Source organism: Cyanistes caeruleus, unplaced genomic scaffold (assembly GCF_971803275.1).
Source record: "Cyanistes caeruleus unplaced genomic scaffold, bCyaCae1.hap1.1 HAP1_SCAFFOLD_76, whole genome shotgun sequence".
NCBI classification, from domain to species: Eukaryota; Metazoa; Chordata; class Aves; order Passeriformes; family Paridae; genus Cyanistes; species Cyanistes caeruleus.
In genome coordinates, this window is record NW_028255888.1 from 1630783 (window position 1) to 1645193 (window position 14411).

The following is a 14411-nucleotide window of genomic DNA, read 5'->3' on the forward strand; positions in this document are numbered from 1 at the left end:
GAGAGTATTTAGGGGTTGTGGGGTATTTGGAGTTGTCTCCATTTCTTGGCACTCAAAGAGATGAGGGGCTTCAATCTGTCACCTCAAGACCTCTCAGTGCCTCTGAATGCTACTCAGTCCCACCCCAAAATTATTCAATTCCACCCCCCCCTCCAGCTATGATGCCCTTAGTTTTAGCTTTCATATTTTTCATATTCTGCACTGCCTAGGTTTGTAGTTTTGAAGTTCATATTAATTGTTAGTGTCAGAAAAAATTAATCCACGAACACCAGAGGTTTATATGCAAAAAGGAGATAGAGGAGTGCTTTCAATTTTTTCAAATAAAGGGAGAGGCCATGGGGCATTCCCCTGGGATCTCTCTAATTTTTGGAGGGCGCAGCCTCCCTTTTATCCCAATTCCAGGCCGTACGTCCCTTCTCCCTTTCCCCATAGGCTGAGGGATTTGAGAGGTACAGACTTCCTGGTACTCATGATACCTGAGATACCATCCCCCCTCTCCCCAGTGCATAATCTCCTTCTTAGTTCTCAGCCCTGTTGGAATTTTATGGTGTTTCCCCAGTGTCTCTTTCATCTTTCAGTTGAATCCATCCCATTGTTTCTGTTATCTCTCAGTGATAGTTTCATTTTATCGGCAGACTCACAGCTTGTTTGTAAAGACAAGTGTCACTCTGATAGTATAAGGTTTTAAAATCTTAGAAAATTTGGGGACTTAGAAAGAAAGTTAGGTTTGGTGAGCCCGGGAAGAGTAGGTCCTGGCAAGTGTTAGGCCTTGTACTTGCTAAAGATCATGTCAAACTGCACCTGTGTAATTGGTATATGATGAATGATACAATTGTTAGATGTGATTAGATATAATTATTGTTTAAAGAACATGAGGAACAATATTAGGGGATTGAGGGGGATCACAAGAAATCCATGCTTGGGTAAAAACAATGCATACAATAGAACAATGTAAGTTTAATAATTAATATGAAAGTTATATAATGATAGAGTATAAAGGCATGTTCAACTCAAAACGAAGTCAGGTTAGATTTGGGTATGTGTACCCCTGACACCCAGAGCTCTTAATAAAGCACCTTCATTTAATCATTCTGTGATTATGTGTGTTCCTGAACACTAACATTTTGGCGACCCCAGATGGGACCTTGTGAGTGCTGCTGAGCAAACTCACGACCCGATCACGCTCCAGCCAGCACCGAGGAATTCTTGGGGACCCCATCAGCTGCGACCGTCTCTGCTGCTCACAATTTCCCCAGGAGAGAAAGGTAAGGTGCTTTACTGTGGGGGACAGGAAACCAGCTGATTCAGAGATCCTGGCTCTCCCTTGGAGGCAAGGCACTTTCTCTCAGAGAGAGAAAAGTGTTACTCCCAGAAATCTTTGAGTTAGTTGCGTAGGCACCGTCTGTCAGACGACTGCAATAGCGTTGCAGATCCAGCATTTGTGGTTTATTATAGTTACAATATGGAGAAACTTAAAGGGATTTTGGACAGCAATGCTCCCATACCGGATACTTCTCCTTTGGGTGCTTATTAGCACATTGGAAACAAGGTAACATTGGGGAAGAATTACATAAGACTAAGATAATTTCGGCCAGATCATCCCACAGAAAAAGACCCCAGCAACCCCATCTCTTCTGTTGGTAGCTATAACCCCCTCTTCTCTCTCTTTACTTTGTTTTCTTTATCTCTCCCTCTCTTCCTCTCCTCTCTCGCATAACCCTTGTTGTCACTAAAATAAAGGTACATTATTGTTGTTGTGATTTAAACTGAAATCCCTTGTGTCCGTCTTGCACTCTGAGATCAAACGAACCTCTCACGAGTCCCACTCGCGTTAGCGAATCGTGGCATTTAAACTGGAGTCACGGACAGGATTTCTGACAGACAGAAGGGGCTGCAGGTTTGTTGTGCAGTCTGTATTAGGGGAAGGACGTTTTGCTCCAGTTGCACCCAGCCCGACACTCCCAAAAGAGTCAGCGGTGTCTAGAAAGCAAGGGGGGCAACTTGAATTTCCCGCAAACTGCACACGCCGAGGTGAAAAGCACCCCACACTCACTTGAGGGCTCTGTCTGCAGAATTTCTCAAAAGATCTCTTAGTGCAAAAGGGCGGGACTGTTTTTGTTGTTGTGTGTATGAATTTTGACTCCTTGGTGTAGCAAAGAGACAACCAGAATTTTAAACTGAAGGAGTGCCTCCCAAGCAGATTTTTCCTTTTTACCCATACAGGGAAGCAAAAATCTGTGTGTGTGTGTGTATAATTTAAGTTTATACCTTCCTGTAGTGGTTTTTCCCTCTGTAAAAATGACCGAAAATGTCTGCAGAAGTTAAAGCTGCATTTTATGCATGTTATGCTTTGTTAGCAAAACACAGTGCCAGACCTCCAGGAGGGAAAAGTTGGTGCTTAATAATTGGTTTAATTTGGAAAATGTGATTGATAGACTATGTTTTATTTACAACATGAAAAAGAATTTAAACTGGGCAAAAATAAAACTATACTCTGCTCAGTTTTGGGAGCTTGTCTTACAGCAGCTATAGAAACTCGCTTTAAGTGAAGAAGTTAGGAAAGAACTATAATAGACTCCCTCCAAAACCTAGTTAAAATTTTGCAAAAACAATTGGATGAAGAAAGGAGTAAGATCAATCTGTTGTGAGTAGCCCTCCATGATAAAAATTCAAAAAATGCTGACTTGCTAAAGGAAACGAGAGGGAAACCTCTGTCATTAATCAAATTTACCCTCAAAAGGAGCTAACTTGGATAAAATTGTGGGGAACACCGGTGTCTTAGTTTGAAACCTCTAATTAAAACAGAATTTAATATAATTATATCAATACTGAAAAGGATCTTGATCCGCATATAACCACTGAAAATAAAGAAAAATAAAAAAAAAAATAAAAAAAAAAGGGAGTACGGGAGTCTGCCTCACGAGTCAGAGACAGAATATGTATTCTGAGTGTCTCTTACTGGAGGTGATTAAATTCGATTGAGAGAATGGGAAGCCAGTGGGTACTGGGGACATGGAGTCTTCGTAACAACAGGAGACAGACGTAACCCATTGTCCCTAAATCAGCATGCAGCTTATCAGGCAGAGGGGCTAAACCCCTTGGAAAGGGGGGACCCTATAGCTATAGTTGGTACCCCCAACCAACTACTGGAAAACATTCACAAAGCTGCCTGCTTGCAAATGATACACAAAAGAAAATTAATTGCTGGTTCTAAATCACCAGTGTTGTTATCTGTGAAAACTGAAATTATGACCTCTTTAATTCAAGGCCTTCCAGAATCACTTAAACCTACAGCAATTTTTCTCATAAAAAACCCCCAAAACCATAGCAGCTATAACCCCTGTGGATAGACTAGATAGATTTCTTGGGAACCCGACTGATTGACCTGGTTCCACTGATCCTGGGTTTACTCCCTTCACCACCCCCTCTCAGCCAACAGGTTCACAACTGCGTTCTCCTGCTAGGAACCATAAAATTTGGACATGGAGCAAAGTTGCAAAAGAGTTAACTAATTACAGTAGAAATTATGGACCTGTAAAAATCCCAGAAGAAAAATCAGAGAAAGCAAAGGGTGTTAGATACATTGGTTCTCTTAATGAAAACCCAGAAAAGAGAAAACAAATCTCTAACCACCAGTACTGGTGGTCACTAAGGATAAAGAAGAGGGTCCCCAGAAACATAATGGATGACTTATCACTTAAAAGTTGAGTAAAGTAGTTTCTAATTAACACTGTCCCAAGTTCATTGTATCGAATGCCCCATTGTATAACCCAGCACACCTCCACAGGCTCTGGGCTGTGAGCCAAAGCAGTCTCCTTCTCAGCTTCTGGGAGTGGAGTCCAAACAGCCTCAAACCCCAAATCAGGGAAACTGGGAACTCTGCCTCTCATGGGTGAGCAGAGAGGTGGAGGTTGGTTGTATTTAAAATGCTCACTAGGAATAACAAAACTGGAGACATACTGATTTTAGCAATGGTGGGTCCCAAATGTGCGCCTATTACTTCCAGTTAACGCTAGAGCCCAAATTTCTGTGTTAACCAATACAGACTAGTACAGGATTTGAGAGCAATAAATGCAATAACTAAAGATATTTACCCAGTGGTAGCTAATCCTTGCACATTGTTAACATCCATAAAAGAGAAATATAAATGGTTTACTGTAATTGATTTAAAAGATGCCTTTTTCTGCATACCCCTTGACAAATATATATGATAAAAATATATCAGATAAATATATGAGACAAATATATGAGATAACACACCTAATGTATCTCAATTTTTCTGCATACCCTTGACAAAGAAAGTAGGAAACTACTTGCCTTTGAGTGGGAAAATCCAGAAAATGGAAGGAAAACTCAGCTCACCTGGACACACCTCCCACAAGGATACAAGAACAGTCCAACCCTATTTGGAAGCCAGCTATCTAAGGAGCTGGAGATTTGGACTGAGAATGAGCAAGTACTGAGAGAACAATACCTGCTGTTACAGTATGTTGATGATACACTGACAATTACAGAAGAGAAAACAACCTGCATAAAGGTAACAATTGAAATTTTAAATCAGCTGGGAATGGGAGGATATAAGGTGTCTAAGGAAAAGGCACAAATTGCCCGGCAAACTGTGATTTACATGGGATGTGAAATCTCACAAGGGCAACGTAAGCTGGGTACTGATCATATTCAAGCTATTTGTGCTATTCCAGAACCCCAGAACCTGCATGAGCTGCAAGTTTTCCTTGGGATGACAGGGTGGTGCCATCTATGGATCATGGACTACGGACTAATTGCAAAACCCCTGTATGAAGCCCAGAAGACGCAGCCATTTACCCGGGGCAAACCACAGAAGGAGACCTTCCTCAAACTGAAGAAAGCATTGACAACAGCTCTGGCATTAGGATTGCCTGATTTACCCAAAGATATTCACCTGTTTGTGCATGAAAGATCACACCTAGCACTGGGAGTGCTGACCCAACCTTTGGGAGGCTGGAAAAGGCCGGTAGGCTACTTCTCCAAACAACTTGACAACGAGAGTGCCTGATGGCCTTCATGCCTGTGGGCAGTCGCAGCCACTGTGATGCTGATACAAGAAGCCAGGAAACTCATGATGGGTAGAGACATAGATGTCTACGTGCCACACATGGTGACCACTGTTGTAGAACAAAAGGGGGGCCATTGGCTATCTCCAAGCAGGATGATGAAATTCCAGGTAATCCTGACTGAGCAGGATGATGTCACACTAAAGACAACTAACCTCTTGAATCCAGCTTTGTTCCCACGTACCACAACTGAAGAAGGCCCATTAGAGCACAACTGTGTAGAAGTAATAGAGTACACCTATTCGGCAAGAGAAGACGTGAAAGACATCCCACTAGAGCAAGCAGAGTGAGAGCTATTCACAGATGGAAGCAGCTTGGTGGAGAACGGGACCAGATACGCTGGATATGCGGTAACAACAGTCAGTACAATAGTGGAGGCAAAAGCATTATCAGCAAATCCATCTGCCCAGAGGGCAGAACTGGTTGCCTTAAGCAGAGCACTAGAATTGAGTAAAGGGAAAAGGGTAAACATATGGACTGACTCAAAGTATGCTTTTGGAGTAGTACATGTACATGGAGCACTGTAGAAAGAAAGAAGACTACTGGCTTCTCAAGGTACACACGTTAAACATCAAGATGCAGTCCTGCAATTGATAAAAGCAATACAAAAACCTGAACAAGTATCAATTATACAGTGTAAAGCACACCAATCAAGAAACTCCAAAATTTGTGAGGAAAATCGAAAAGCAGACTGGACAGCTCGACAGATTGCTTGAGAAGTGCAAACAACAATGGCATGGATACCTTTAAAAGTTAATGTATCTCAATGTAATTTGCCTCCAAAACCAAAATATTCAGTAGAAGATGAGAAATTGGGACATTTGCTAAATGCACAAAATAATTCAGAAGAGTGGTATGTAACTGCACAAAGACAAATAGTGTTAACCCCCTTGATAATGAGAGAAGTTCTACAAATTAAATATAACAAATGCCATTGGGGTGCAGAAACGTTGGTAAAATTGCTAAAACAAAAATTAATCTTGGTATGGATGCTAACAATGGCAAAATCAACTCAGTGGCTAGACACAGGCAGAGCTAGGAAGGATTAAGATAGGAATAGAATCAAGATGACACTTGGTAAGAACCCTTTAGTAGAGCGAAATTTGGGTGGGCCCTAGAGTCTTTGCTTGGTCCTATAGCAAACTATCAGAATAAAGAAATGTTGTACAAACTTACAGGTCAGGTAGATAAATTAGCAAGAGTGACCTGAGAAAGATTTAAAGAACTAAACATACAATTACAATTTACTACTCCTGAAAGAGCATGGAGTGTGTGGGTTTTTTAAAGGGATGGATTGATCATTGCTGCATCCACATCCCAAATGTAACTGCAGATGTAGAATATGACATCAATCAGTTGCAACAAATAGAGCATGGAGCACAGGAAGAGCAAAAGGATTTGACTACAATTGGTTAGGGAGAATCTTCAAAGGGTTAGGGTGGAATGTGAGGTCGTGGAGTAAATCTATCATTGAGAGTGCCATAATCTTACTAATTGTATTCTTAGCAATTTGGTTAGTTTACAGCATCTTCAAGGTAGAAATACAGAAGAAAATGTCCTGGAACCAGAAAATAATAAAGGCACTGATGTGAGATCCACCATCTTCTGGTTCTCCAGTTCCTGACAGTATCCAGGACAGCTCACCTGGATGAGGTTTACATCAATCAAGGATTCAAAGAACATCAAGTATAAACTCAGAAACAAAGAACTGTATCAAGTGAAAACATTTGCACTTCTAGTGAAGTGAAAATGCTTTCATTTAGATATGTAATATCAAATATATAATACAAATATGTAATGATAGTAAAAGGTCTCAAAATCTTAGAAAATCCAGGGACTTAGAAAGTTAGGTTTGCCAAGCCTGGGAAAAGTTGGCCCTGGGAAATGTTAGGCCTTGTACTTGCTAAAAATCAGGTCAAAACTGCACCTGTGTAATCAGTAGATGATCATGATACAATTGTTAGATGTGATTAGCTGTAATTATTGTTTAAAGAACATGAGGAACAATGTTAGGGGGCTGGGGTAGATCAGGAGCAATCCATGCTTGGGTAAAAACAATGCATACAATAGAGCAATGTAAGTTTAATAACTAATATATAAGTTATATAATAACAGAGTATAAAACATGTTCAACTCAAAACCAAGATGGGTCAGATTTGGGTATGTGAACCCCTGACACCCAGATCTCTTAATAAAGCCCCTGCATATAATCATTTGTGATTATGTGTGTTCCTGAACGCTAACAATTTCATCAGATTTTACTGGAATTTTGTGGGATTTTTCTGGAATTTTGTGGGATTTTCCTTGAGTTTTGTGGGATTTTTCTTGAATTTTGTGGGGTTTTGAGAAGATTTAGGGACTTGTGGGATTTTTCTGGAATTTTGTGGGATTTTTCTTGGATTTTTCTGGCTATTGAAGAGATTTTGTGGGATGCTTCTGGAATTTTGTGGGATTCTCATGGAATTTTGTGGGATATTGAGGAGACTTGAAAACTTTTGAGGGATTTTTTTTAGATTTTGTGGAAATTTGTGGAGATATTGTGGAATATTTCTGGAATTTGGTAGCATTTTGAGAAGATTTAGGGAATTTTGTGGGATTTTTTTTCAATTTTGTGGGATTTTTGTGGAAGTATGTGAGACTTTGAACAAATGAAAATAATTTTGTAGGATGTTTCTTGAATTTTGTGGGATTTTTGTGAATGTTCTAGAATCGCCTAAAATTTTGTAGGATTTTTTAAAATTATTTTCGTGGGATTTTTCGGAAATTTTGTGGGACTTTTCTGGAATTTTGAAGGATTGTTCTTGAATTTTATGGGATATTCAGGCAATTTTGTGGGATTTTTCTGGAATTTTGTGGGATGTTTCTGGAATTTGGTAGGGTTTTGAGGAGATTTAGGGAATTTTTTGTGATTTTTCTGCAATTTACCAGGATATTGATGAGATTTTGTGGGATTTCTCTGGAATTACGTGGGATTTTTCAGGAATTTGGAAGTATTTTGAGGAGATTTAAGGAATTTCGTGGGATTTTTTTGAATATTAGTGGGATATTGAGATTTTTTGGGATGTTTCTGGAATTTTATGGGATTTTTCTTGAATTTTGTGAGGTTTTCCAAGGATTTTGTGAGATTTTTCTGGAATATTGTCAAAATTGGGGGAGATATTGTGGGATTTTTCTGGATTTTTTTTTTATTTTCCAGGAGTTTTGTTGGAAGTGGAGGAGATTTTGTGGGATGTTTCTGGAATTTGGTGGGATTTTTCTGAAATTTTGTGGGATTTTCCTTAAATGATGTGGGATTTTTTTCTAGATTTTCTTGGAACTGGTGCAGATTTTGTGGGATGTTTTGTTATTTGGTGGGGTTTTGAGAAGATGTAGGGAATTTTGCAGGATTTTTCAGGAATTTGTGGGATTTTTCTTAAATTTTGTGGGATGTTTCTAGAATTTTGTAGGATTTTGAGGAGACTTGAAGAATTTTGAGGGATTTTTCTTAGAATTTGTGGAAATTTGTAAAGATCTTGTGGGATGTTTCTGGAATTTTGTGGATTTTTCTTCAATCTTGTGGGATTTTTCTGTAATCTTGTGAAATTTTTCAGGATTTTTTCGGAAATTTGTGGAGATTAAGTGAAATGTTTCTGGAATTTGGTAGGGTTTTCAGAAGATTTATGGAATTTTGTGGAATTTTTATTGAATTTGGTAGGATTTTTCTGGAATTGTGTGGGATTTTGAGGAAATGTTTTGGAATTTTGTGGGATGTACCTGGATTTTTTGTGGGATGTTTGTGGAATCTTCTCAGCTTTTTCTGGAATTTTGTAGGAAATTGGAGAAAATTTTGTGGGATGTTTCTGGAATTTGGTAGAGTTTTGAGAAGATTTAGGGAGTTATGTGGGATTTTTCAGGAATTTAGTGGGATATTTCTGGAATTTTGTGGGATTTTCCTTGAATTTTGTGTGACATTTCGTGAATTTTGTGGAATTTTTTTGGCATGTTGTGCAATGTTTTGGCATTCTGTGGGATTTTAGGGAGACTTGAAGAATTTTGAGAGATTTTTCTTAGATTTTCTGGAAATTGGAGGAGATTTTGTGGGATGTTTCTGTTATTTGGTGGGGTTTTTGTTGGAATGTCTAGGAAATTGTAGGAGATTTTGTGGGATGTTTCTGGAATTTGGTGGGGTTTTTGTGGCATTTTGTGGCATTTTGAGGAGACTTGAATTTTGAGGGATTTTTCTGAGATTTTGTGGAAATTTGTAAAGAATTTTGTGGGATGTTTCTGGAATTTCGTAGCGTTTTGAAAAGATTTAGGGTATTTTGTGGGATTTTTCTTCAATCTTGTGGTATTTTTCTGCAATTTTGTGGAGATTGGAGGAGATTTTGTGGGATGTTTTTGGAATTTGGTAGGGTTTTGAGAAGATTTAAGGAATCTTGTGGCATTTTTGTGGAGTTTTGTTGGCTTTTTGTCCTTCTTTAAGGCCAATTTAGGAGGAAAACTCCAAGTGGGGGTTTCCCCAGGGAAATGACCTCTCCCCCCCCAACTGTTCCGGGAAAGGAAAAAAAATTTCCTTGGAGAGAAGTGGAAAAAGCTGTTTATTTAACAGAAATTGGATAATATTAAATAAGAAAACCTCTTGCTGTTGAATGGGATGGCAAATCTAGGAAGAAAAGTCCTTTTCATGTGCTGTAGCTCGGCTCGCTCAGGTTCTTATCAGTCCTTTCGGCGCTGGAAAGTGCCGAGGCCCAGGCCCCGGTGGGCCACAGGCGTGAGCTCCCGGGGTTTGGCTGCGTGTTCGGTCCAGAGCAGGCTTGCACAGATGCAGGTAAAAAGGGAAAAAACAAAGGTCCAGGGAACTCCTCTGCCTCAGCTAGCTAAAACTAACTAAAAGCCAGAGAGAAGCTGTGTCCTGCAGTGTGTCCGTGCTGCAGACACCACAGTCCAGGAGCGGGATGTGGGGGAGTGATGTTTTCTTTCAACACAAATTGCGCACTTCTTCTTCCGCCCCCTTCGCTCTCAGAGCCAGGCTTAAAGGTGCACAACTTAATATATAACATAAACCAGACGACTGGGGATACCAGGATCATAAAGTCACCCCAGGACAGCTCTATATATGACCTTTTTATTATTATTTTTTTTCCTACCAACTGGCCTCCTTTTCAGACACCTTAAGTCTTTTTAGCAAGAAAATTAAGCAGCTTTACAGTAGCCTCTTCAACCACTTTTTGTCCCCCTGACAAAAGCAAATCATCCACATCCTGCAACATCCTAACTCCTGAGGCTGGAGTAAACTCTCTTAATATTTTCTGCAAAGCTTGCCCAAACAAAACCAGTGACGCTGGATATCTCTGTGGGAGGACTGTCCATGTCAAATGTTGTTGTACCATTTTCCTTCCTTTTGTTCCAGTCATTTTCCTTTTAAACATGATCCAGTTCAGTGGCAAGCAATGCCACTGCCTAAAGCCACATTTTTTGTTTTAGTAACCAATTGCTCCCTGTCCCAATTTTTCGCATCAAGTCCATCTTAGGCGTAGGGAGGTGACTAAAAAATTAACCAAGGAAAGATAATAAAATACTTTCCCCTCAAGTTTTCCTACAGCCCCCACAGAGGAAGCTGCATGAGAAATACCTGGGCCTGCATAGGGACAGCACCAGCCCCACAAGGCAGCAGCTGCAGAATCGGCCTCAGAACTGAATCCTGCCAATTCTGCCTTTTTACAACAAAACACACAAAAAGCAGAGGGGCATGGTGAGACACAAACTTTGAAGAATTTAAGATTCTAGAGAAGCTGAGGCCTTAATTAAAAAGAAGCCTTGCTAACTCTAATTAAAATCAATAGATGGGCCTTGCTAAAATTAAAGGTAGATAGAGAGGATGTTGCTCTATTAGGAACGGCGAGAAGAACGACACAGACTCTCTTGGGAGTCGATCAGGAGAATTTCTCTCTGGTTTATTACCTCAGGTCTTTTTTATAGACCGATACGTGAAAAGTACAGAAAAGAAACTCTTATTGGTTAGTAAACTAACACATCACTATCATTGGTCAGTGGCGTACACCACCCCTCGACCTTCTCTTGCAAGAAAACAAGGAACAGACAAACAGCACCTGCAAGGCTGTTTTCTGTCTCTGAGGATTGTTTTAATTCCTCCTCATGATTTCCCAGGCCACTTTCTCAGGCAAGACTGAGAAACCTATGTGGCCTGCAATTCCCACAGGCACCGTGCTCTCTGTTTCAGTTAGCATCCACAAGAGGCCTTGCTAAAATAGAGGTTAATCATTGGCTAATAACTAATTGTCAACTTTATGCTTGTTCAGTTGGGCTTAGAGTGAGAAATAAAGTATCTGGTAAAGAACTTCAAGAACATAAGACAGTTGCAAATCAGAAACTCATTGAAGATATGAAACAAGGAGCCCAGCCAAGGGTCCATTTGTCACTTTGCATTGAAAAGGTAGAAAGGGCAGAACGAGAAAGAGCCATATCCCTTCCTCCCTTCTGTGACCCCTCCTCAGAAAAAGACCACCGACCCATTTCAAGGATCATGCTTAACTGCTTTTTTTCCTAAGTAGCATAGGAAGTGAAAAGTTGGTGGGAACTGGGTCATGAATATGTATTTGTATTCAATACTTCTGTAAATAAAAAGCCTGTATTCACCTGTGCTTGGGGCCGTGTGTATTAAGGGGTGACCTGACACATCAGCCCAGTGCTGTGAATAAACATACACTTTTTAATCCTAAAACAGTTAAAGAGTCTTTGTCTGTCTCAGTTGGATATTGATACCAGATCATATCCATATTTTAGTAAATCAGCCTTAAAATGAATCCAAAAATTGCATGTGGAAAAAGGAAAAGAATTTGGGGGTTCGGGAAGAGTAGGATGGGTTTTGTTAACAGCAAATAGGAAAAAGCACCAACAGAAGGAACAATTGTTTTTGGAACACTCCCATGTGGAGTGACAGAAGAAGGTTATAGTCTTGAGCTCAGATTTGTTTGTGCAAGTGAAACAACAACAACAAGAACAATGACGATAATGATTATAATAATGATGATAATGATAATGATAATGATAATGATAATGATAATGATAATGATGATAATGATGATAAAAATATAACACAATAATATATATTTATATACATAATTAAAAATTAATAATTTGAAATAATGTTGACAGTACTGATTTGTGAGCTTTGGCTGCTCACTGTAACACTAAGCACCCTACAAAAAAGGACTGGCAAAGACCCAAATGTCAGTGGTAAACTTTTGTGAATTGTATACATGAAATAAAGGAGGAAGGGGTGAAATTGTCTGTTTTTATAGGGTTTGGTGATACTATGATGCAGAATGCTTTGTCTGTTCCTGTGAAAAACACACTGATTAAGACTGCTGGGTTTTTCATGTACCAGACTATCTACAAGCTGCAGGACTGGTTGAACAGGTGAAGGAGTTGTTAAAAGAGCAGTTGATAAAATGAGGAAATGGGAACCTGTCCTGGTGGAGAACCCATCTCCCAGATGTGTTCCATGCCCTTAACAATGGGCCCACTGGGGAAATGGAAACCCCTGGGTGTGCAGGGCTGCACCCAATTTGCAAACACAACCATGGACAGTGAGACTTGGACTGCCTGGGAAATGGTTCTGGGTGTGATGGCCCCTGACAGGGCCACCCCAGAGGCTGCAGGGCTGGACCTTCCTGCACTGGAATTAATTAGGAAAATGCAGAAGCAAATGAAAGTTAACAATACCAGAATAGGAATTCAGATTCCTCCAGGATGCTTTGGTTTGGTAACTGCTCACTTGAGCTTGGCCTTGCAAAGTGTTGATGTCATGGGAGGAGGAACTGATGCAGATTATCAAGGAGAAATTGAAGTAAGTCTGTTAAACAATAATGAACAAGATTTTGTTTTCCAACCTCATGGCAGGGTAGTACAGTTATTCATATTGCAGTTTTAAAAACAATTGTGAAAGAAGGACATCTACCTCAAATCACCTCTGTTCATGGAGATAAAGAGTTTGGATGCACCAGTCCTAATAATTGGTCCAGAGGCCAAATGGCCCTCCAGAGGCAGCTGAAGGTACAGCTCTGGGGAAAGACAACACTGGTTGAATCCTGAAACCTGGGCAGGAACAATGGGAATATGTCCCTGCAGCCAAGTGTTCTCTGCCACAACAAGCTGATGTTATGGGATATTGTTTTACAGATGCTGCCAGAGCAAATCTCCCTGTTTGCCCCAACGACCCCTTTGGAAAATGCTGTGATCCACGGGGCTCCATGTGAAGGTTGATGTGACACTGAGGGACTTCCACACCAATTCCAGCCAGGAGCCTGGGTGCCCATCAGGGACTGGGACGTGGCACTTCTCCAGCCAAAGGGGAGAGGATCCCAATTTCCAGCTCCTGGCTGGAATTGGTGTGGAAGTCCCTCAGTGTCACATCAGCCTTCACATGGAGCCCCGTGCATCAGAGCATTTTCCAAAGGGGTCGTTGGGGCAAACAGGGAGATCTGGTCTGGCAGTATCTGTAAAACAATATCCCATAACATCAGCTTGTTGTGTCAGAGAACACTTGGCTGCAGGGATATATTCCCATTCTTCATGCTCAGGTTTCAGGATTCAAACAGTGTTGTCTTTCCCCAGAGCTGTTCCTTCAGCTGCCTCTGGAGGGCCATTTGGCCTCTGGACCCACACTCTGGACCAATTATTAGGACTGCTGCATCCAAACCTTTTATCTCCACAAACAGTGCTGATTGGAGGTGGATCTCCTTCTTTCACAATCATTTTTAAACTGCAATATCAATATTTGTGATAACCTGTCATGAGGTTGAATAATCCAATCTTGTTCATTCATTTTTAACAGACTTTAATTTCTCCTTGATAATCTGCATCAATTCCTCCTCCCATGACATCAACACTTTGCAAGGCCAAGCTCAAGTGAGCAGTTACCAAACCAAAGTGTCCTGGAGGAATCTGAATTCCTATTCTGGTATTGTTAACTTTCATTTGCTTCTGCTTTTTCCTAATTAATTCCAGTGCAGGAAGGTCCAGCCCTGCAGCCTCTGGGGTGGCCCTGTCAGGGGCCATCACACCCAGAACCATTTCCCAGGCAGTCCAAGTCTCACTGTCCATGGTTGTGTTTGCAAATTGGGTGCAGCCCTGCACACCCAGGGGTTTCCATTTCCCCAGTGGGCCCATTGTTAAGGGCATGGAACACATCTGGGAGATGGGTTCTCCACCAGGACAGGTTCCCATTTCCTCATTTTATCAACTGCACTTTTAACACCTCCTTCACCTGTTCAACCAATCCCGCAGCTTGTAGAGAGTCTGGTACATGAAAAACCC